This window comes from Panthera tigris, chromosome A1, assembly GCF_018350195.1.
Source record: "Panthera tigris isolate Pti1 chromosome A1, P.tigris_Pti1_mat1.1, whole genome shotgun sequence".
NCBI classification, from domain to species: Eukaryota; Metazoa; Chordata; class Mammalia; order Carnivora; family Felidae; genus Panthera; species Panthera tigris.
In genome coordinates this window covers 93,872,629-93,897,047 of record NC_056660.1, presented here as the reverse complement: position 1 = coordinate 93,897,047, position 24,419 = coordinate 93,872,629, and the positions used below count along the sequence as shown (strand labels likewise).

General features: G+C 43.3%; 1 long non-coding RNA gene across 3 annotated transcripts in view; it reads left to right on the top strand.

Annotated features, from left to right (window-relative positions):
* The window catches only part of LOC122237448, an 80,048-nt gene that overhangs the window by 31,488 nt on the left and 24,141 nt on the right, over positions 1-24,419 (top strand). The window lies entirely within an intron of this gene.

Genomic DNA, 24,419 nt, shown 5'->3' with positions numbered 1-24,419 from the left:
TTGTATCTGTAAAATATCTATGCGGTTTTTCTTTATGTCTTTTTCCCCCTGAGACGTTCTCTTTTTTCCATTTGTTTCAGGTATGTTTGTGAACCTCATTGATGAAATTTGTTTATTTTTTTAATGTTTATTTATTTTTGAGAGACAGAGAAAGTGCAAGCAGGGGAAGGGCAGAGAGAGAGGGAGACACAGAATCCAAAGCAGGCTCCTGGCTCTGAGCTGTCAGCACATAGCTGGACATGGGCTCGAGCTCTTGAACCACGAGATCATAACCTGAGCCAAAGTCGGGTGCTTAACTGACGGAGTCACCCAGGTGCTCCTCATTGACACAATTTTATAAAAAATTTCTTTTTATTATGTTTATTTTGAGAGAGAGACAGACATAGTGGGAGTGGGGGAGGGGCAGAGAGAGAGGGGGACAGAATCCGAAGCAGGGTCCAGGCTCCGAACTGTCAGCACAGAGCCCCATGCAGGGCTCAAACCCACAAGTGGTGAGATCATGACCGCCAAAGTCAGATGCTTAACCGACTGAGCCACCGAGGTGCCCTCTTACTGATGCAATTCTATGATAGCTGTTTTAAAATCCTTGTCATATAATTCAAGCAGCATTTGTATCATCTCAGTATTGGTATCTGTTTATTGTTTTTTCTCATTCAAGTTGAGATCTTCCTTATTTTGGTACAAAGGGTCATTTTCTTAGTGAGTATTTTGGACTTTTGAGGTATTATGAGACTCTGGATCGTATTTAAATCTTCTGCTTTGGCAGACCTCTTCTGACATCACACCAGCAGGGCAAGGGGGTACTGCCCATCACACCAGCAGAAGAAGGAAGGAGGTGCTGGGTCGGGTTAGAGATCTAGGTTCTTAGTTCAGCCTCTTTTGATGTCTTCAGGACAGGGAGAGGGCACCTCATTACAGCTGGGTGAGGATGGAAGTCTAGGCTCCCCATTTGGACTTTGCTGACAGGATTGGGTGGAACTTCAGTTTTCTCCATGGTGTTTGGCTGAAGTTGGGTGGTCATTGTCAAAAATTTTCCATCTTGCAGGAAATTTTCCATCTCGGTGGCTCAGTCGGTTGAGCATCTGGCTTTGGCTCAGGTCATGATCTCTTGGTTCGTGGGTTTAAGCCCTGGATTGGGTCCTGTGCTGACAGCCTGGAGTCTGGAGCCTGCTTCAGATTCTGTGTTTCCCTCTCTCTCTGCCCTCCTCTGCTCACACTGTGTCTCTCTCTATCTCAAAAATAAATAAACTTTTAAAAAAAATTAAAAAAAAATTTTCCATCTTGCCAGGCTGGCCCTTTCTTGGTCCTTTGGCTAGAGAATAAAGGCTTTCTCTGGGCTTTATTTTTTTCTTTGTCTGTGCCTGTTGGTGTTTCTGGGTTCCAGGCTCTTCCGGCACCCAGTCCAGAGTATGCAATGCAAAAGAAAATCCAGAAAATGCACTGCCATGTTTTTTTCTAAGGTTTCAAAGTCTCTGGCTGATCTCTTTTCTTCTCTCAATCTCTCCAAGTATTCTTATGCTTTTATTCTGTATAACGTACAGGGCTTTAGCTATACCTAGAGGCAAAGACTGGAAGAAGTATGTCCATTCTATCTTGTAGCTATAATCTTCTAACTCATTTTATGCACTCTTATGGTCCAAATATTTTGAAAAAACTCTGAGCTCCAGAAAGTTCTATTGCCAAGGTGGAAATGTGGATCCCTGTGTCAGCTGGTTCCATCAAATATTTGTATACCTTTGTGTATGTCATTGTGTAATGTCATTGTGAAGGGATATTAATTTAGGAGAAGATTTACATTGACTGACTTATCTTGGTCAAATTTGCCTTTTCTTTTCTTTTCCTTTCTCTTCTTTTCTTTTCTTCTTTTCTTTTCTTTTCTTTTCTTTTCTTTTCTTTTCTTCTCTTCTCTTCTCTTTTCTTTTCTTTTCCTTCCTCTCCCCCCCCACCAACCCCACCCTAGAGAATGTGAGCAGGGGAGGGGCAGAGAGAGAGGGAGAGAGAATCCCAAGCAGGCTCTGCCCTATCAGTGCAGAGCCCAGTGCAGGGCTCAATCTCATGAACCATGAGATCATGACCTAAGCTGAAATCAAGAGTCAGATGCTTAACCCACCGAGCCATGCAGACGCCCTTAATTTGTCTTTTCGAATTGCATTCTGCCAGATTACTTTTGGCCACGTTTCTTTCTTTTGCCAAATCATAGGCAAAGTTTAACTTCCTGAGTGAGTATTGACTTCTTTTCCTAATTGGTGAAATAATTTCAGAGACGTTTGCTTTGGATTTAGCAGTGAAACTGAAAGATGACCTCAGCTGCCTCCATTTTGATCTCAAACTTTCTAGCTGGTTTCTCCTTCCAACTTGTCTCTGGGCTCAGGTGGAAAATCCTGAGGGAAAGCATTCCCTGATGGAACTGAAACTAACCCTTTCTGTAATAAGGGCTTCCCTGAGCCTGCAAGACCCCACCTAAGGTTGACTCCGAGACAGTGATCAATTTGCCCTTCACTGCTCATCTGCAGGTACACAGCCACCTTCGCCCCACATTCTCCTTATATAAACCTGGAAGTATTTTCATCTTCCCACTGTTGGCCTTGCTGAAGTACATTCCTTTCTTGTTTCACCACCCCTCATCTCTCTGCCTTTGGATTTTGTCAGGGGCCAGTGGCTAAACCTGGTCTGTTTGGGACCCTGGGGCCAGTGCTCTTACATCTCTGCTCCCTGGCTACCAAGCCGCTTTCTCTAATCTCACAGCTCATTTCCAATATGAGCTCCATTGACAGAGTTTACCTGTGAGGTGTGGTTGCTGAGTAAATTTCAGGATGTTGTAAATTCCTTTTCAAGGGAACTTAAATCTCATTGTGAGTGATGTGGGTTCTAGAGTAAGGCAGCTCCAGATTGAGAACCTAGAGTATGTAACTGGAGGGAGTCACCAGAGTGGAGGCTTTGGCTAAGGGGATCGAGGAAGAGCCCAGGGGATGACAAAGAAAAGGAGAGAAGGGTGTGGTATAAGGTGTGGGAGAACCAGTGTGTGGGTGAAGCCCCAAAGGTTAGAGAAAGGCCACCCAAAGTGGTATATTCCTGAGAGCTAGTCACGTGACTGACTTTGCCTATCAGGGTGGCAGAAGCCAGGGATTTTGTGCTGTATTATGAGAATCAGATTAACTATGACAGGAATTGCAAACTCAGATGGGTACAGGGACCACGGTGATGACATGGTTATGAAAACTATTTCCCTTCCTTCTTAGCTCTACCATAATAAAGTCAGTAACTCCAGCCTGATTATAATTAATAAAACACTACAGAGGCTTCCCGTGTCACCCAGAAATGATAGATTCCTGTCAGTAGTCTGCAAGACCCTTTTCTTTCTCTTCCCTGCTATCTCTCTGATCTCTTGTGTATTCTGCTCCAAACGAGAATTGCTGTTCGTTGAGGATGCCACGTCAACTCCCTTGTTTGGGCAGTTGCCTCTGGCTAGAATGCTCTTCCCTGAGTTGCATATATGGCTCGCTCCCTTATCAATTCAGGTTTTTTTTCTCAAAAGTCACCTCTCATTTTCCAAAGAAGACATCCAGATGGCTAACAGACACATGAATAGATGCTCAACATTACTCATCATCAAGGAAATATAAATCAAAACCACAATGAGATACCACCTCACACCAGTAAGAATGGCTAAAACTAACAACTCAGGAAGCCACGGATGTTGGCGAGGATGCGGAGAAACAGGAATCTTCATGCTCTGCTGGTGGGAATGCAAACTGGTGCAGTCACTCTGGAAAACAGGATGGAGGTTCCCCAGAAAGTTAAAAATAGAACTACCCTACAGCAATTGCACTACTAGGGATTTACCTAAAGAATACAAAAATACTGACTTCAAGGGGCGCATGCACCCCAATGTTTATAGCAGTATTATCAACCATAGCCAAACTGTGGAGAGGGACCAAATGTCCATTGACTAATGAATGGATAAAAAAGATGTGGTATATATAAATATAATGGAATATATCATCAAAAAGAATGAAATCTTGCCATTTGCATTGATGTGGATGGAGCTAGAGTGTATAACGCAAAGCAAAGTAAGTCAGTCAGAGAAAGGTGATTACCATGATTTCACTCACGTGTGGAATTTAAGAAACAACACAGATGAACACAGAAGAAAGGGGGAAAAAGAGGGAAGCAAATCATAAGAGACTCTTAACTGTAGAGAACAACCTGAGGGTTGATGGGGGGTTGGCCTACATGGGTGTAAGGTATTAGGAGGGCACTTGTTATGACGAGCACTGGGTGTTGTATGTAAGTGATGACTCATTAAATTCTAAACCTGAAACCAGTTGTACTGTATATGTTAACTGGCTAGAATTTAAATAAAAACTTGAAATTAGGGGCGCCTGGGTGGCTCAGTTGGTTGAGTGACCAACTTCGGCTCAGGTCATGATCTCACGGTTCGTGAGTTTGAGCCCCGCGTCGGGCTCTGTGCTGACCGCTCAGAGCCTGGAGCCTGCTTTGGATTCTGTGTCGCCCTCTCTCTCTGCCCCTCCCCCACTCATGCTCTGTCTCTCTCTGTCTCAGAAATAAACATTAAAAAAAATTTTAAAAAACCTTGAAATCAAAAAAAAAAAAGCAAATTCTAAGCTAAAAGAAACGAAAGTCACCTGTGACCCAGGGCTTCCCTGACTCCCTAGTTAACATCTACATTTTTTTGTGGATTTCATCTTTTTACTTTGTACTTATGCCATCCAGCAAACTATGTATTTTACTCATTACGTTGTTTGTCTCTCTTTCTCCAAACCCGCTAAAATGGAGACTTCACGTAACTTCACGATGGTTAGGCATTTTTGCCTGTTCAGTTGCTGCTTTATCTCCAATACCTAGAATGAAGGGTCTCAATAGACTCACAGGTGTTAAATGAATGACAAGGAACATGTAACGAGCGTTGGGAAAAGGGTCGTAAGTGCAGGACCCTTCGGCAAAGTGGAAAAGGTATACTTCTTCTAAAGGGCAGCTAATACCTATTTCCTGTGATTTGGGGCTTGTGAAAATACAGATCAAATAATGCCAGACATTTTGATCTTCAGGGAAAACTAAACATCTCAAGTCATATAAAAATGTTGCCAGTTTTTAATTTTTCTGTCTTATTGAGGTAGACTTTATGTATAATAAAGTGCATTTATTTAAGTGTTCAACTTGATGAGTTTTTTATTATTATATGAAATTTATTGTCAAATTAGTTTCCATACAACACCCAGGGCTCATCCCAAAAGATGCCCTCTTCAATGCCCATCACCTACCCCCCCCTCCCACCCCCCCATCAACCCTCAGTTTGTTCTCAGTTTTTAAGAGTCTCTTATGCTTTGGCTCTCTCTCCCACTCTAGCCTCTTTTTTTTCTTTGTTTTTTCCTTCCCCTCCCCTATGGGTTTCTGTTAAGTTTCTCAGGATCCACATAAGAGTGAAAGCATATGGTATCTGTCTTTCTCTGTATGGCTTATTTCACTTAGTATAAGACTCTCCAGTTCCATCCACATTGCTACAAAGGGCCATATTTCATTCTTTCTCATTGCCACATAGTACTCCATTGTGTATATAAACCACAATTTCTTTATCCATTCATCAGTTGATGGACATTTAGGCTTTTTCCACAATTTGGCTATTGTTGAGAGTACTGCTATAAACATTGGGGTACAAGTGCCCCTATGCATCAGTACTCCAGTATCTCTTGGGTACATTCCTAGCAGTGCTATTGCTGGGTTGTAGGGTAGCTTTATTTTTAATTTTTTGAGGAACCTCCACACTGTTTTCCAGAGTGGCTGCACCAGTTTACATTCCCACCAACAATGTAAGAGGGTTCCCGTTTTTCCATATCCTCTCCAGCATCTATAGTCTCCTGATTGGTTCATTTTGGCCACTCTGACTGGCGTGAGGTGATATCTGAGTGTGGTTTTGATTTGTATTTCCCTGATAAGGAGCGACGTTGAGCATCTTTTCATGTGCCTGTTGGCCATCTGGATGTCTTCTTTAGAGAAGTGTCTATTCATGTTTTCTGCCCATTTCTTCACTGGGTTATTTGTTTTTCGGGTGTGGAGTTTGGTGAGCTCTTTATAGATTTTGGATACTAACCCTTTGTCTGATGTGTCATTTGCAAATATCTTTTCCCATTCCATTGGCTGCCTTTTAGTTTTGTTGATTGTTTCCTTTGCTGTGCAGAAGCTTTTTATCTTCATAAGGTCCCAATAGTTTTTGCTTTTAATTCCCTTGCCTTTGGGGATGTGTCAAGTAAGAAATTGCTATGGCTGAGGTCAGAGAGGTCTTTTCCTGCTTTCTCCTCTAGTGTTTTGATGGTTTCCTGTCTCACATTCAGGTCCTTTATCCATTTTGAGTTAATTTTTGTGAATGATGTAAGAAAGTGGTCTAGTTTCATTCTTCTACATGTTGCTGTCCAGTTCTCCCAGCACCATTTGTTAAAGAGACTGTCTTTTTTCCATTGGATGTTCTTTCCTGCTTTGTCAAAGATAAGTTGGCCATACTTTTGTGGGTCTAGTTCTGGGGTTTCTATCCTATTCCATTGGTCTGTGTGTCTGTTTTTGTGCCAATACCATGCTGTCTTGATGATTTCAGCTTTGTAGTAGAGGCTAAAGTCTGGGATTGTGATGCTTCCTGCTTTGGTCTTCTTCAAAATTACTTTGGCTATTCGGGGCCTTTTGTGGTTCCATACGAATTTTAGGATTGCTTATTCTAGCTTCGAGAAGAATGCTGGTGCAATTTTGATTGGGATTGCATTGAATGTGTAGATAGCTTTGGGTAGTACTAACATTTTAACAGTATTTATTCTTCCAACCCATGAGCACAGAATGTTTTTCCATTTCTTTATATCTTCTTCAATTTCCTTCATAAGCTTTCTATAGTTTTCAGCATACAGATCTTGTACATCTTTGGTTAGATTTATTCCTAGGTATTTTATGCTTCTTGGTGCAATTGTGAATGGGATCAGTTTCTTTATTTGTCTTTCTGTTGCTTCATTATTAGTGTATAAGAATGCAACTGATTTCTGTACATTGATTTTGTATCCTGCAACTTTGCTGAATTCATGTATCAGTTCTAGCAGACTTTTGGTGGAATCTATCGGCTTTTCCATGTATAATATCATGTCATCTGCAAAAAGTGAAAGCTTAACTTCATCTTTGCTACTTTTGATGCCTTTGATTTCCCTTTGTTGTCCAATTGCTGATGCTAGCACTTCCAACACTATGTTAAACAACAGGGGTGAGAGTGGACATCCCTGTCGTGTTCCTGATCTCAGGGGGAAAGCTCTCAGTTTTTCCCCACTGAGGATGATATTAGCTGTGGGCTTTTCATAAATGGCTTTTATGATGTTTAAGTATATTCCTTCTACCCCGACTTTCTCAAGGGTTTTTATTAACAAAGCATGCTGAATTTTGTCAAATATTTTTTCTGCATCGATTGACAGGATCATATGGTTATCTTTTCTTTTATTAATGTGATGTATCACGTTGATTGATTTGCGAATGTTGAACCAGCCCTGCATCCCAGGAATGAATCCCACTTGATCATGGTGAATAATTCTTTTTATATGTTGTTGAATTCGATTTGCTAGTATCTTATTGAGAATTTTTTGCATCCATATTCATCAGGGATATTGGCCTGTAGTTCTCTTTTTTTACTGGGTCTCTGTCTGGTTTAGGAATCAAAGCAATACTGGCTTCATAGAATGAGTCTGCAAGTTTTCCTTCCCTTTCTATTTTTTGGAATAGCTTGAGAAGGATAGGTATTATCTCTGCTTTAAATGTCTGGTAGAACTCCCCTGGGAAGCCATCTGGTCCTGGACTCTTATTTGTTGGGAGATTTTTGATGACTGATTCAATTTCTTCACTGGTTATAGGTCTGTTCAAGCTTTCTATTTCCTGCTGTTTGAGTTTTGGAAGTGTGTGGGTGTTTAGGAATTTGTCCATTTCTTCCAGGTTGTCCAGTTTGTTGGCATATAATTTTTCATAGTATTCCCTGATAATTGCTTGTATCTCTGAGGGATTGGTTGTAATAATTCCATTTTCATTCATGATTTTATCTATTTGGGTCATCTCCCTTTTCTTTTTGAGAAGCCTGGCTAGAGGTTTGTCAATTTTGTTTATTTTTTCAAAAAAACAACTCTTGGTTTCGTTGATCTGCTCTACCGTTTTTTTAGATTCTATATTGTTTATTTCTGCTCTGATCTTTATTATTTCTCTTCTTCTGCTGGGTTTGGGGTGTCTTTGCTGTTCTGCTTCTATTTCCTTTAGGTGTGCTGTTAGATTTTGTATTTGGGATTTTTCTTGTTTCTTGAGATAGGCCTGGATTGCAATATATTTTCCTCTCAGGACTGCCTTCGCTGCATCCCAAAGCGTTTGGATTGTTGTATTTTCATTTTTGTTTGTTTCCATATATTTTTTAATTTCTTCTCTAATTGCCTGGTTGACCCATTCATTCTTTTGTAGGGTGTTCTTTAACCTCCATGCTTTTGGGGGTTTTCCAGACATTTTCCTGTGGTTGATTTCAAGCTTCATCGCATTGTGGTCTGAAAGTATGCATGGTATGATCTCAATTCTTGTATACTTATGAAGGGCTGTTTTGTGACCCAGTATGTGATCTATCTTGGAGAATGTTCCATGTGCACTCGAGAAGAAAGTATATTCTGTTGCTTTGGGATGCAGAGTTCTAAATATATCTGTCAAGTCCATCTGATCCAATGTATCATTCAGGGCCCTTGTTTCTTTATTGACCATGTGTCTAGATGATCTATCCATTGCTGTGAGTGGGGTGTTAAAGTCCCCTGCAATTACCACATTCTTGTCAATAAGGTTGCTTATGTTTGTGAGTAATTGTTTTATATATTTGGGGGCTCCCGTATTTGGCGCATAGACATTTATAATTGTTAGCTCTTCCTGATGGATAGACCCTGTGATTATTATATAATGCCCTTCTTCATCTCTTGTTACAGCCTTTAATTTAAAGTCTAGTTTGTCTGATATAAGTATGGCTACTCCAGCTTTCTTTTGACTTCCAGTAGCATGATAAATAGTTCTCTATCCCCTCACTTTCAATCTGAAGGTGTCCTCAAGTCTAAAATGAGTCTCTTGTAGACAGCAAATAGATAGGCCTTGTTTTTTTTATCCATTCTGATACCCTATGTCTTTTGGTTGGTGCATTTAGTCCATTTACATCCAGTGTTATTATAGAAAGATATGGGTTTAGAGTGATTGTGATGACTGTAGGTTTCATGCTTGTAGCAATGTTTCTGGTACTTTGTCTCACAGGATCCCCCTTAGGATCTCTTGTAGGGCTGGTTTAGTGGTGATGAATTCCTTCAGTTTTTGTTTGTTTGGGAAGACCTTTATCTCTCCTTCTATTCTAAATGACAGACTTGCTGGATAAAGGATTCTCGGCTGCATATTTTTTCTGTTCATCACATTGAAGATTTCCTGCCATTCCTTTCTGGCCTGCCAAGTTTCAGTAGAGAGATCCGCCACGAGTCTTATAGGTCTCCCTTTATATGTTAGAGCGTGTTTATCCCTAGCTGCTTTCAGAAATTTTTCTTTATCCTTGTATTTTGCCAGTTTCACTATGATATGTCGTGCAGAAGATCGATTCAAGTTACGTCTGAAGGGAGTTCTCTGTGCCTCTTGGATTTCAATGCCTTTTTCCTTCCCCAGATCAGGGAAGTTCTTAGCTATTATTTCTTCAAGTATACTTTCAGCACCTTTCCCTCTGTCTTCCTCCTCTGGAATACCAATTATGGGTAGATTATTTCTCTTTAGTGCATCACTTAGTTCTCTAATTTTCCCTTCATACTCCTGGATTTTTTTTTATCTCTCTTTTTCTCAGATTCTCTTTTTCCATAACTTTATCTTCTAGTTCACCTATTCTCTCCTCTGCCTCTTCAATCCGAGCTGTGGTCGTCTCCATTTTATTTTGCAGCTCGTTAATAGCATTTTTTAGCTCCTCCTGGCTGTTCCTTAGTCCCTTGATCTCTGTAGCAATAGATTCTCTGCTGTCCTTTATACTGTTTTCAAGCCCAGCGATTAATTTTATGACTATTATTCTAAATTCACTTTCTGTTATATCGTTTAAATAGTTTTTCATCAGTTCGTTAGCTGTCGTTATTTCCTGGAGGTTTTTTTTGAGGGGAATTCTTCCGTTTCATCATTTTGGATAGTCCCTGGAGTGGTGCGGAACTGCAGGGCACTTCCCCTGTGCTGTCTTGAGTAACTTGCATTGGTGGGCGGGGCCGCAGTCAGACCTGATGTCTGTCCCCAGCCCACTGCTGGGGCCACAGTCAGACTGGTGTGTACTTTCTCTTTCTCTACCTCACTGTGGGGTGGCGTGGCCTGTCTGGGCTACTTGCACATTGCTAGGCCTGTGGTGCTGGGGATCTGGCGTATTAGCTGGGGTGGATCGGCAAGGTGCCCTGGGGTGGGAGGGGCAGGCTCAGCTGGCTTATCCTTCGGTGATCCGCTTCAGGAGGGGCCCTGCAGCACCAGGAGGGAGTCAGATCCGCAGAAGCACAGCGTTCGGTGTTTGTGCGGTGTAAGCCAGTTCCCAGGCAGGAACTGGTTCCCTTTGGGATTTTGGCTGGCGGATGGGCGAAGGAGATGGCGCTGGCGAGCGCCTTTGTTCCCTGCCAAGCTGTGCTCTGTCGTCCGGGGCTCAACAACTCTCCCTCCCATTGTCCTCTAGCCTTCCTGCTCTCTGAGCAGAGCTGTTAACTTATAACCTTCCAGATGTCAATTCCCGCTTGCTGTCGGAACACACTGCGTCCGGCCCCTCCGCTTTTGCAAGCCAGACTCGGGGGCTCTGCTTTGCCGGCAGGCTGCCCCTCCGCCCCGGCTCCCTCCTGCCAGTCCGTGTAGCGTGCACCGCCTCTCCGCCCTTCCTACCCTCTTCTGTGGGCCTCTCTGTGCTTGGCTCCAGAGAATCCGTTCTGCTAGTTTTCTGGCGATTTTCTGGGTTATTTAGGCAGGTGTGGGTGGAATCTAAGTGATCCGCAGGACTCGGTGAGCTCAGCATCCTCCTACGCCGCCATCTTCCGAGTTGTTTTTTTTTTAAGCAATCTTTACACCCAATGTGGACCTCAAATTTACAACCCCAAGACCAAGAGTCCCATGCTCAACTGACTGAGCCAGGCAGGGATGAATTTTGATGTATGTATACAACCATCACTACAATTAAGAAACAGAACATTTCTGGGTTGCTTGGGTGGCTCAGTTAGGCGTCTGGCTTGAGCTCAGGTCATGAGCTAGCAGTTCATGAGTTTGAAATCTGCGTCAGGCTCTGTGCTGACAGCTCAGAGCCTGGAGCCTGCTTCAGATTCTGTGTCTCCCTCTCTCTCTGTCCCTACCCCACTGCTGCTCTGTCTCTTTGTGTCTCTCAAAAATGAATAAAAGGGAGCCTGGGTGGCTCAGTCAGTTAAGCCTCCAACTTCAGCTGAGGTCATAACCTTGCAGTTTGTGGGTTTGAGCCTCCTGTCGGGCTCTATGCTGACTGCTCGGAGCCTGGAGCCTGCTTCAGATTCTGTCTCCCTCTCTGCCCCTCCCCGCTTGCACTCTGTCTCTCCCTCTCTCTCAAAAATAAATAAACGTTAAAAAAATTTTTTTTTAATGTATGTTAAAAAAACATTTAGAGAGAGGAAGAAAGAAGAAAGAAAGAAAGAAAGAAAGAAAGAAAGAAAGAAAGAAAGAAAGAAAGAAAACATTTCCATTGCCCTGGAAGTTTTCCCTGTGCACTTTTCCAGTCCTTTACTCCCTCCCCTCCACCCTTAAGTCACTGATCAGCTTTCTGTCAAAACACACTGGCTTGCATTTTCTAGAATACTATACAAATGGAATCATGTGGTATATGCTTTTATTTTCTGGTGCCTTTCACTCAGCGTAATGGCCTTGAGATTCAAATCATAATGTGTGTATAATTCATTTAAAAAAAATGTCAGGTAGTGCTTTCTGGGATGAATATACCACGATTTGTTGATCCATCCACCTGTCGATGGATTCGGGTTCTTTGTTTGTCGATGGATTCGGGTGTCTTTGTTTCGGCAAAGACAAAGCTACTGTAAATATTCACGCACTGGTCTTTGTGGGGACTATGTTTTCATTTCTCTTTAATTCTCCTTTTTTTTTTTTTCAATGTTCATTTATTTATTTAGAGACAGGGAGAGAGTGCATGCACCAGCAGGGAAGGGGCAGAGAAAAAGGGAGAGAGAGAATCCCAAGCAGGCTCCTCACCATCAGCGGAGAGCCTCCTGTGGGGCTCCATCCCACGAACTCTGAGATCAGGACCTGAGCCGAAATCAAGAGTCGGATGCATCAGGTACTTGGGTGGCTCAGTCAGTTAAATGGCTGACTTCGGCACAGGTCATGATCTCACAGTTTGTGAGTTCGAGTCCCGCATCAGGCTCTGTGCTGACAGCCTGGAACCTGCTTCTGATTGTCTCTCTGCCCCTCCTTTGCTTGTGCACTGCCTCTCTCTCTCTCTCTCAGATATAAATAAACATTTTAAAAAAGAGACGCTTAACCAACTCAGCTACCCAGGTGCCCAATTCTCCTGATTTTTAAATATTGGTAAATGATATTAAAAAAAAGAAATTTAGGGTTGCCTGGGTGGCTCAGTCAGTTAAGCATCCGACTTCAGGTCAGGTCACAATCTCGCGGTTTGTGAGTTCGAGCCCTGCGTCGGGCTCTGTGCTGACAGCTCAGAGCCTGGAGCCTGCTTCGGATTCTGTGTCTCTCCATCTCTTGGCCCTTCCCCTGCTCATGCTCTGTGTCTCGCTGTCTCTCAACAATAAATAAACGTTAAAAACTTTTTTAAAAAATTTTAAGCCCAAGCAGGCCAATAATGAGTAGTTTAAATAAAATGTAGCTGTAAGCCAGCAGGTCCAGCCTGTGGCTGGCCAGTTTGTAGTAGATACTGAAGTGTTATGTTTTTCTTTTTGGTAACAGATGTATCCAGTGGTTTTTTAGTGTAAGCTTTCTGAGGCTTGAGCCCAGATACCTGCATTCACCATCCTGAGGTTGTTCAGTCATGCAGAGACCATGATATGAGGCCATAATTTCTGGCGTTGGTAGTGTTCTTCTGCCTGGACACACTCATTGGGAGTCCGCTGAAAGGGGCTGACCATACACAGCAAGCTTGCGTTCTAGGGATGGGAGGGTATCCTGGCACATCTCCTCCGATGAACTGGAACTGTCGGGACAATTGTCATAGTCAGTTCGGGGTGCCTACTTGGGGTACTTCAGTCTGGTCCCACCCCCCCCCCCCCCAACTCCACCAAAGTAGCTGACTGGGAGCCAGACAGCTTTCTTTCATCTCTGCCTGTGTGGTTCCCCCCCCAGCTCTTAGCTCCCACAGGTAGCCTCTTAAGGGCTCTGCAGTGACATTTCCAGGAAGGCAGGAACACAGGGATCTTTTGTTCTCTTTGACACGAGGAGGAGGGAGAACCGCAGGATTGGTTTGGACATTAATCCTGTTTATTTATCTTTCACTTCCTTTCTATCAGAGGTAGAGAAAGGGGAGAAGAAGTCACTCCCAGCTCTGGAAGTTCACACTGTCCTCTGCACAAAGGGCAAGTCAACAGAGAAGGTCAATTTGGGTAAAGATAGGGGATAGTGGCCTTGTGAGACCTTCAGTCCCTTGGCTGAGAGGCTGGCAGGAACCCAGCAACAGTGCAGAGCTCTTTCAGGACCGTGTGAGGAGGGCTTCCCTTGGGGATACTGGCAAGGGACATCCCCGCAGGAGAGGCAGCAAATAGGAGACCCACATGGTAGCCAAGATAGTGGTTTCAGGTCCCATGTGGAACACCGCCTGCATGCTCCTCTGTGTGGGATGAATTTGAGCTGAGATTCTGCAGAGCGGGTGTGGACAGGCCCGGAGAAATATTACGTTGTTATCACTAGTATGCCCCTCTCCTTTAAAATTGAAAACAATAGCCAGGGATGCCCGGGTGGCTCAGTTAGTTGAGCACCTGACTCTTGATTTTGGCTCAGGTCATGATCTCAAGGTCCGTGAGTTCAAGCCCTGTGTCGGGCTCCACACGCACAAAGCACAGAGCCTGCTTGGGATTTTCTTCCTCTCTCTTTCTGCCCCTCTCCCTGCTTGTGTACATGCACTCCCTCTATAAAATAAAAAATAAAAATAAATAAGAAAAAGTAAAATTAAAAAAAAACTCTGATTTTTTTCTCTTATAATAGTAGTACACACTTGCAACAATTTCAGAAAATTCAGAAAAGCATGAAGACCAGTATAAAAGTCATTGGAGCCTCTACTATGTAGAGATAGCCACTGTTAACTTTTTGAAGAATATCTTCCTAGAGTTTTCAATATTCAGGGAGCCAGAATCTAGTATATCTATAATATAAAATATAGTATATAATACGTAATATACTATATACACATTTATGTGTACATACATATACACATCCATACATAGATACAACATATCTCATGACAGAGACATCCACAGGGCTGGATGTTGGCTGGCACCAAGGCTTTCTGGAAATCAGGCAGCAAAAAGACTGAGGGAATCTAAGGGATCATCACAGTGCCCCTGAAGCCTTGAATAAAGTCAGCAAAAACTCACAAAAGGCTGACAGGGAACAGAGTTATTGTGAAGGAGTAAGTTTTACATTGAAGTCCTAGTTCTAGGAGATGGAACAAGACCAGTACACCCGGGCACAGAAGTGCAGAGGCAGCTGGAGAGACGAAGAAGTAAACTTCCGGGGAGGAGTCAACTCTCAAAGTGCGTTGGTGTGAATCCAATCCAGCTGTCTCGAGGTCCAAAGCCAGTTCAACCCCAGTGGGCACCTTAGCTACTACTTGGCCCTCTCGCTCTCTTTCCATGCATATGTATATGTTAATACCTCTGTGTTGATATATATCAGCACATACGTATGTGTAAATATATATACATACATATCTATATAATTTTCTTTTAATGTTTATTTATTTTGAGAGGGTGTGCGCACACACTTGCATACGGGGGGGGGGGGCAGAGACAGAGAGGGAGAGAGAGAATCCCGAGCAGGCTCTGCACTGTCAGCACAGAGCCTGGCGGGGGCTTGATGGCCACCAACCGTGAGGTCACGACATGAGCTGAAACCAAGAGTCAGATGCTTAACCAACTGAGCCACCCAGGCGCCCCTTAACTTTCACTGTTTATATCTTGCAAATAACTAGCCAGTTGTCCCAGCACCACCGTGTTCTCAGACTTCATATGTCTAATTTACGGCCATCTTATTTTGGCCCCAGATTGGCGGAGATAGAGACATGTAAGAGACACATATGGAAGCTGCCTGCCCCTCTTTTTTTTTTTTTTTTTTTAATTTTATGTATTTATTTTGAGAAAGAGAGTGTGTGGGCATGAGCCAGGGAGGCACAGAGAGGGAGAGAGAGAATCCCAAGCAGCCTTTGTACTGTCAGTGCAGAGCCCATCACGGGGCGGGAACCCAGAAACCACGAGATCACGACCTGTGGGGAAATCAAGAGTCTGCTATTTAATGGACTGATCCACCCGGGTACCCTCAGAATATGTGTTCTAACACTGTTCCCCAGGTGATTCACATGCACGATCGTGTTTGAGAAGCCTCAGGGTATTTGTTCAAGGTGATTGGTAGGGACAGAACGTGGACAGTAGTAACTTGAGGTGACAGCATATTGCAAAGAGGGGTTTTTCAGAATAGGGGAGATGTGCACAGGTTTTGGCTGGAAAGGAAGGGAACAGGAGTGGGGAAGAGATTCAAAAGGAGGAGAGAGAGTTGAAGAAAGCAAGTGGATGGAACCAGCAGTGAGGAGAAAAGCTTCTCCCTCTGCAGGAAGTGGAGGGGGAGGGGTGTGGGCACAGAAGGTAGAGGAAAGGTGGTCGTTTTCTCACATAATGCACAGCCTCGAGGACAGGGGCTGTCCTGGGTCACCTACTTTTGGGCCATCCTGAGACACTGCTGTCCTTTAGTAATGATTCATGGAGGGAAACAAGTGAACAGGATAAACCTCAGCAAAAGCAGAATTCCCCGTTGTTGTCATTGTGATTTCCAGGACACTGGAAGGGGACTCTCCCCCAAAGTTATTTCCTCAATCTTTAAAATTTGTTTCTTGTTAAATCCCTTTATTGCTTTTTTTTTTTTTTAAACAGAGAGATTGAGAATGAGCTGGGGAGGGAGACAGAGGGAGAGGGAGACAGAGAATCCCAAGCAGACTCAGCACTGTCAGCACAGGGCCCAACTCGGGGCTCGATCCCACAAACCATGAGATCGTGACCTGAGCTGAAGAGTCGGAGGCTTAACCAACTGAGCCACCCACGTGCCCCAATGGGTTTATTCATCTTAACTGATATTTTAAAATAAATTAAGCTCTCTCATATGTGGCTTTCTTAAAGTGGAAGGTCACACTAAAATTAAGTTGTCCTGCCGTTGATATGAGTTTAGTATTCAAGCTATGTGTGTGGGCCCCTAAACTTGTTTTGCAAACTTGTTTTCAGGCGAAATGAAAAAGAATGAAAAGGCATACAGGTTAAAAAAATACTCTGATAAGGTTTTTTTTTTTTAATGGAAAAATTAAAATAGGGGTTCTTGGGGGCGCCTGACTGGCTCGTTCACTACAGCATGTGACTCTTTGTGCACTGTAAGTTCGAGCCCTGCAATGGGTATAGAGATTATTTAAAAATAAAATCTTAAAAAATAGTAATAAATAAATAAAAATTAAAAGATAAAATAAGGTTTCTTTTGTCTTTTCTTTGCAAGTTCAAGTTTACTGCATAATTAAAACATACTTTTTTTTTTTAAGTTTATTTACTTATTTTGAGAGAGACACAGTGTGAGGGAGGGAGGGGCAGAGAGAGAGAGGGAGACAGAATCCCAAGCAGGCTCTACACTGCCAGCACAGAGCCCGATGCAGGGCTCGAACTCACGGAACCGTGACATGGTGACCTGAGCCGAAACCAAGAGTAGGATGCTTAACTGACTGAGACACCCAGGCACCCCTTAAAGCATATATTTATTCAGGATGTCACAAGAACACATTTGTCAAGCTCCTGTACTGATACGATGGATGTAACAAGCAGGTGTGAGTTAATAGAACAGGCTGCAGGCCAGATGCTGCTACTTGATGTTTGATTTCCAAAAGCAAACCACAAAAACGTTTCATTGTAGAAATGATTAGCATCCTTTGAAAAATTTGCTCAAGAGGAGAAACAGGTCATAAGAATGTGCAAAGGGGACAAAGTCTTTCTTCCCTTGACCTTCTTTCCCTCACACTCTTAAAATAAGAAGCAATCTTTAGAACCAGAACTTCTTTAAAAAGGTAAGAGAAGTTTCTCATGTCTCCCTGTTGGCCCATATTTTGATACAGGGAGCCAGAAGCATGAGAGAGTGTGATCACGAGAACAGTGTGGTGAGCAGGGCGGAGAGGAACCTGCCAAAGGTGAAGGAAAATACAGAGATTTTGCATACCAAAGAGAAATTTCTCCCATTTCACAAGCTTTCTAGGGGTCACCTTAAAATAAACTTCCCTTCAATTCATGTGAGTTTAGCATTCAAGCTGTAGGAATGGCCGAGGAGTTATCTGCAAACTTGTTTTAAAAATGGTTCTAGGGGCACCTGGTTGGCTGGGTCAGTTAAGCGTTGGACTCTTGATTTTGGCTCGGGTCATGATCCCAGGGTCATGGGATCGACCCCCATGTCGGGCTCCAAGCTGAGCCTGGAGCGTGGAGCCTGCTTAAGATTCTCCCCTTCTCTGGGCACCTGGGTGGCTCAGCTGATTAAGCATCTGACTTTGGCTCAGGTCATGATCTCACAATTTGTGAGGTCAAGCCCCAAATCAGGCTATCTGCATACAGCCTGCTTTAGAACCTCTATCCCCTTCTCTCTCTACACCTCCCTCGCTCATTATCTTTCTCTCTCTCTCTCAAACATTAGAAAAAATTTTTCTCTCTCTCCCTCTGCCCCTCTTCTCCAGCTAGCACACTCCCTCTGGAAAACAAAAACAAAACCAAAAACAAATAGTTCTAATGTTTTAATCCGTGGTTTTTATTTCTACTAACATCAAAATTCAGTTTTCCTGCGCCTCACCTGAAGTTAAGATATGAAAATATGCTGTCCTATTTCTTTCTTTTTTTTTCCCAACGGATTGTGAAATAATGCAGAGACATAATGTACTCCATACACTAGGCAGGGTTTGAGGTTTTTAAATCCATTGCAAATACAGTCAGTGGATGGGAATACATCCAGATTCCCACCCCGTTTGTCACTTGTGGCGCATCTGCTTCAAAGTCCCAGTGCCCCAGCTCTGTTCCTTTTACAACAAAACCAGTTTCATGCAGTTTCACACTTGAGATTTTTACACAAGTGGAGACGAGAAGTCTTAGCTCATTCCTACCTACCTGGCTTCAGTTTAAAACCCTCTTATAATTTAGGCAGAGTTGCAGACACAAAAACACTTCTGAACCAGTTGAGATTAGGAGAGATGGTTAGTTACTATGGCAACACACCTTTCCCTCCCCTGGTGAGCTGGAAATGGCACTCAGTCATCACCTCATCTCTGCGGTGCTGTCACCACGGATTTCTTCCTCGGGGTAGTTTCAGTGAAGGATATGGGCATCTCACCCACGTGAAAAATTTCTGTCCTTGACACAAGCCAGCAGGTAGGTGGGGTCCCTAAGACCCGTGACTGCTTGTTTTCTTGAAATACCACTAGGGCAGAAAATCATGCCTTGCACATCCCAGAATTCATTTATTTATTTATTTTTTTCCTTTTGCTCCAAAAAAGAAAAAAAAAAAGACCGGTGGAAAGTTACCGCGTGTCTAGATTAGGACTGCGGAGTTTACCACAGTTCTGGGAATATCAGTCATTGTGCAAGAGAACAGCCCATTGGTATCTGGGTCTCCCCCAGCCATAAGCAGTAGGTAAACACCACTCATCGCTGGAGTCCAATGTCAAGGCCCTCCTTGCCTCAGTAAGTGGAGTGACTTCACTGTGATCCGGTGAACTCACTTCTCATTGCAGTAGCCACCAAGCCTCCGAGTTACTGCTTGGAGGGTGGCAGGTTTGAAAATCTCTCTCAAGGATTTGAGGCAAGTTTTGCAATGTCCAGTGTCTTCAGGGGACAGGTATGTGATACAAGTGAGGAAGGCAGGCACGTGGAGACTCGGGGAACCACGGCACTCTTGCCCAATATAAAGGCCCTGGCTTGGTTTAAAGTAGCCAGCGCCTCTCTGCTCCATGTCATTTGTGTCACCCAGGAATAGGACTCCCGTGTTGCAAGATCTTTGGGTTTGTCAAGAGAGGCCGGATATTTACGGGAAGGAGGCATCATAAACTGTTGGCAACAAATTCATAAGATATTTTGAACCTGTCATCACATGGTCCAAAACATGTCATGTCCTTCAGGCCATCACTCAAATGTTGCTTTGTCACTAAGGGTGCCCCTGTTTCCAGTGAGGCTGCCTGCCTCAATCTGGCACTTCCTTGCTCCCTTTCTCTGCCTTATCTTTCTGCATGGCGCCTGCTGCTGCCCACTGAGGGCAGAAACTTCTCTCCCATTGCTTCTTTTCTGGATGTCCAGCATCAGGAACAGTATTTGGACCACAGAAGGTCCTCAGGAATGTTATTGAATAAATGCAGGTCTGACACACAGAGACAGCACTAGAGTAAGGTAAGCAAGGCCCAAGGGCACAGATCTTGCAGGACCACCGGAGTGAGCACCTCCTTACATTATGTATCCTAGGGGCTCCTGGGCAGCTCAGTCAGTTAAGCGTCCAACTTCGGCTCAGGTCATAATATCTCCATTTGTGAGTTCGAGCCCCGCATCGGGCTGTGTGCTGACAGCTCAGAGCCTGGAGCCTGCTTCAGATTCTGTGTCTTCCTCTCTTTCTGCCCCTCCCCCATTCTCTCTCTCTCTCTCTCTCTCTCTCTAAAAATAAGTAAACATTAAAAAAATTAAAAAGTAAATAAATTTTACATCCTAGAGGCCACACCCTCCTCACCTCAGCCACGGCCCAGCTGATGCACTTACCACAGTGGTTGCTGACATGATGCTGAGGGCAGGGTGAGAGACAGGAAAATGGATTGGAACGTTTAAAAACTCATATACTACTCTTATTTAAAAACATACAGCTCTGATGAGCCTTGAAGATGCACAGATAATCTTGACTAAGAATGGTACAGTGATCTTCAGCTAGAATGCGTTTCTTCTCAGGATAGGGCACTGGAATTCATACTCTCTTCTGTATTTTCTTTAAAAATTTTTTAAAAGTTTATTTATTTATTTATTTTTTATTTTATTTTATTTAAATTTTTTTAACGTTTATTTATTTTTGAGACAGAGAGAGACAGAGCATGAACAGGGGAGGAGCAGAGAGAGAGGGAGACACAGAATCTGAAACAGGCTCCAGGCTCTGAGCTGTCAGCACACAGCCTGACGCGGGGCTCGAACTCACGGACAGTGAGATCATGACCTGAGCCGAAGTCAGACGCTTAACCGATCAAGCCACCGAGGCGCCCCACGTTTATTTATTTTTGAGAGACAGAGAGAGACAGCATGAGCAGGGGAGGGGCAGAGAGAGAGGGAGACACAGAATCCTAAACAGGCTCCAGGCTCTGAGCCGTCAGCACAGAGCCTGATGCGGGGCTCAAACTCACGGACCGCGAGATCGTGACCTGAGCTGAAGTCGGACGCTTAACCGACTAAGCCACCCAGGAACCCCTCTCTTCTGTATTTTTACATTGAAAAACATAAAATATGATGAGTTCAATGTGGAAATTTCCATCAGCAAGGAGAGACAGAATTGATTTCAAGCCTAGGCCCAGGATGATCCAAGTTGAGAATGCCTATTTAGAGAAGAGCACCTAAAATGTGGAACAAATTGGAAAAAGAATCAATGTCTGTGCCAGAGATATTATAACCCATCTCAAAATGAACTCATATAACCCGTTTCTAATTGAAGTCAAAGCAAAACCTTGAATGAAAAGTAGTTAATTCTAGGCACACCTGGGTGGCTCAGTCGGTTAAGCGTCCAGCTCTTGATTTTGGCTCAGGTCATGATCTCACAGTTTGTGGGTTCGAGCCCCACATCAGGCTCTGTGCTGATGGCACAGGGTCAGCTTGGAACTCTTTCTCTTCTCTCTCTCTGCCTCTCCCCACTTGCATTCTCTCTTTTTCTCTCAAAACTAAATAAACATTAAAAAAAAAGTAGTAATTCTAAGAAAATTTCCAGATACTGTAACAAGGCCAGCCTTGTGTTTGTTTGTTTGTTTTTAACATTCATTTATTTTTCAAGAGACAGAAAAACAGCGTGAGCAGGGGAGGGGCAGAGAGAGAGGGAGACGCAGGATCCGAAGCAAGTTCCAGGCTCCGGGCTATCAGCACAGAGCCTGATGGGGGCCTGAACTCATAAGCTGTGAGATCACGAACTGAGATCACAACCTGAGCCGAAGTCAGACGCTCAACCAACTGAGCCACCCAGGTGCCCCCAGCCAACGTTTTTTATATACAATTTTACTGGCTGAAAGGAAATGTCATTCTGTGCTCAGTGCTCAGTCCAAGTGACAAGGAGCCATACTATAAAAGGATTAATGTAACAGCGACTGTTATAGTTTGTTAAATAGGAGATTTGGACTGGACGCTCCGAGGTAGGGTAGCTGTCAGGGAACAAAGGAGATAAGGAGGCAGATCAAAACACAAGCTGCCAAAGGAACTGCATGAGAACTGGTTTGTCCAGCAGGGTAGTGGGAGGGACCCATCAAGGGCACTTCTAAGGCACCCACTGTAGTCCTCATGGGAGAATCCCAAGTAGACTGCTGCTGTGCCAGATACTACAAAGCCCTTTAGAATGGCAGGAATCAAGGAAAAACTTTTTGTGCTCCTTTACCTTCTTCCCTTTAACCCCAGGGGCTGAGGAGCCTTGTTTAGCAGGCAGAGAGAGAACAAATGCCCACATCCGCTCCTTGAAGTCTGCCCTTGCTAGGAGAGGGGAAAGATCCTCTAGAGCACAGAAAGAGTTCTGCGTGTTACATAGGATCGACATTCTCATTGTCCAATGAAAGCTGTTTTGTGACGTAAAGTGACCTAGGACAGCATATTTCCTAAGAGTGGGCAGAAAAGTCATGGAACATGCTGGATTTTGTGAAGGGGAAAGGGAAACAAAACACATTTTAGAGGGATAGTGGGAGATAAAGCTCGAGCCATGAGCGTTCTTGTTCTGTGTCCTAATTAACCAAAGCTGAAGCAGACGCTGCAGTAATCTTATGACCAGTCTCTGCAATTCTTGTTAAATAATCTAGAAAACCTGCTCTTAGGAAAAACCACTAAAGAGACTAGCTTAATGAGAATGTGAAAAAAAAGGGGCACCTGGGTGGCTCAGTCGGTTGAGCGTCCAACTCTTGATATCCGCTCAGGTCGTGATCTCGAGGTCCTGGGATCCAGCTCCATGTCAGGCTCTGCGCTGAATGTGAAGCCTGCTTGGGGTTTTCTCTCTACCCCTCTCTCTCCCAAAATAAATAAACAAACTCAAAAAAAAAAAATGCTGGAAAATGCACCATCCACGTTAAGAAAAGCACTTCTATCATTATCATCATTATTTTGTTGTCATTATATCGTCATTATGTTGTTATATCATTGTTGTTACATTATTGTGCAATGGAAGGCTTATGAACATTCTCGCAGAGATTTTATATGAGAAAAAATATGTTTATTGAGTGTAACCTGCCTGCCTTATGGGACTATTAAGGGAGTACATGACAGAAGACTCGTATAATACACCTGGAAAGACCTCCACATGTACTCTCCTAGAAAATCACCTCTTTCTGAGTTTATTTCACACCCTAAAGATATGTTGGGAGGGGTCTCAATAATAAGATTCCTTAAGAAGATTAGAAGAGTTGTTTGAGAGTGAGTTAATCCCCCCCCCCCCACCAGCTTCTCTGTCTTTAAAAGAGAAAATGCTGAATTATTTTAAGGTGGTGGAGGCCCGCCCTCCCACAGCTGAAGTAGCAAGCTCTCATGCAAACAGTTTCATGACTTTTGGTCCTGTGCCATCTTGGTAAATATTTGTAGGACCTGACAAACCAAATTGGGATGATTTCCCAGAATCTCAGGGGGTATAACTGTAAAAAAAAATTTTATATGAGTGTGTGTAGTTTTTAGAAGTTTCGACAAGATATAGCTTAAGTTGTGGCCGATAGAAGAAATACCATTACTCCTGTGCCAGTACAGTTAATGGCAGCCATGACATCGGCCGATAAGAATGGATGAGCAGAAGCTGTCGCTTTCTTTACTGGTAAAAGGTTGTGATCTTGTGGTTCCATAAATCATTACATAAGTAGATATTTGAGGACTGGCATTCAGACCATTCATGTGTCCTATCTATAACGAAGTCCCTGATTTTCAAGATGCCATTCCTTTGTGTGTTTGAACTCCTTTGAGACTGTGCTTCCTCCTCAGAGCTTGGGTTCTGGGGCCCTCAGTGAAGTGCTGGTACCCTTGGGAGCCCAGAGTGGGGGTCCTTTGAGGATGAGAAAACAGGACGTACAATTCTGGGATTTTATTTCCTACTACCCAAGTTGATCTTGATTGTAGTGGTAGTTACATGTGTACACACACACACAAACATACACACATATGTCCAAACTCACTGAATTTGGAGCACCTGGGCGACTCTGTCGGTTGAGTATCCAACTTCAGTTCAGGTCGTGATCTTGAGGTTCATGAGTTCAAGCCCCACATCGGGCTCTGTGCTGTCAGTGCAGAGCCTGCTTCAGATCCTCTGTCCCATCTCTCTCTACCCCTCCCCTGCTCCCACTCTCTCTCTCAAAAGTGAATAAACATTTATTGAAAAAAAAAAAAACTCACTTCAAAACTCACTAAAGGGATGCACTGAATTATATCTCAATACAACTGATTAAAAATGATTATGCTACAATCAAATTGTTTTTAATTACTTTTTGATGAAATAATAATTGACATTGAAAACAGAACCCTTCAGTGGCTCCCATTTACCTATAAGATTAAATTCACACTGCTGAAGAAGATATTTAAAGCTCTCTACTGTATGACCCCAAGCTACCTTCAGTAAAGGTTTTTAACTAATTGTGTGTTATGAATCTTTTTGGTGGTCTGGTAAAAACTATGGACTCCTTCCGAGAGTAATGTTTTTCAATGCATAAAACAAAACGCATAGGAAAACACATACAAAGTAAACTGATTACCTGGAAATTATATCAAAATACCTACACAATTTGTGATCGTAGTATATGTTCTTCTTTCTTAACTCATGACATAACAAGATCTAGCATAAATCTTGTTACTACATAATTTCAAAGTGCCAACAAGCATAAATGATGGCTTAAGATGTCTGCAACTGTAATGTGAAATGAAATAATCTGTGAGTTTTATTGGTGAGGA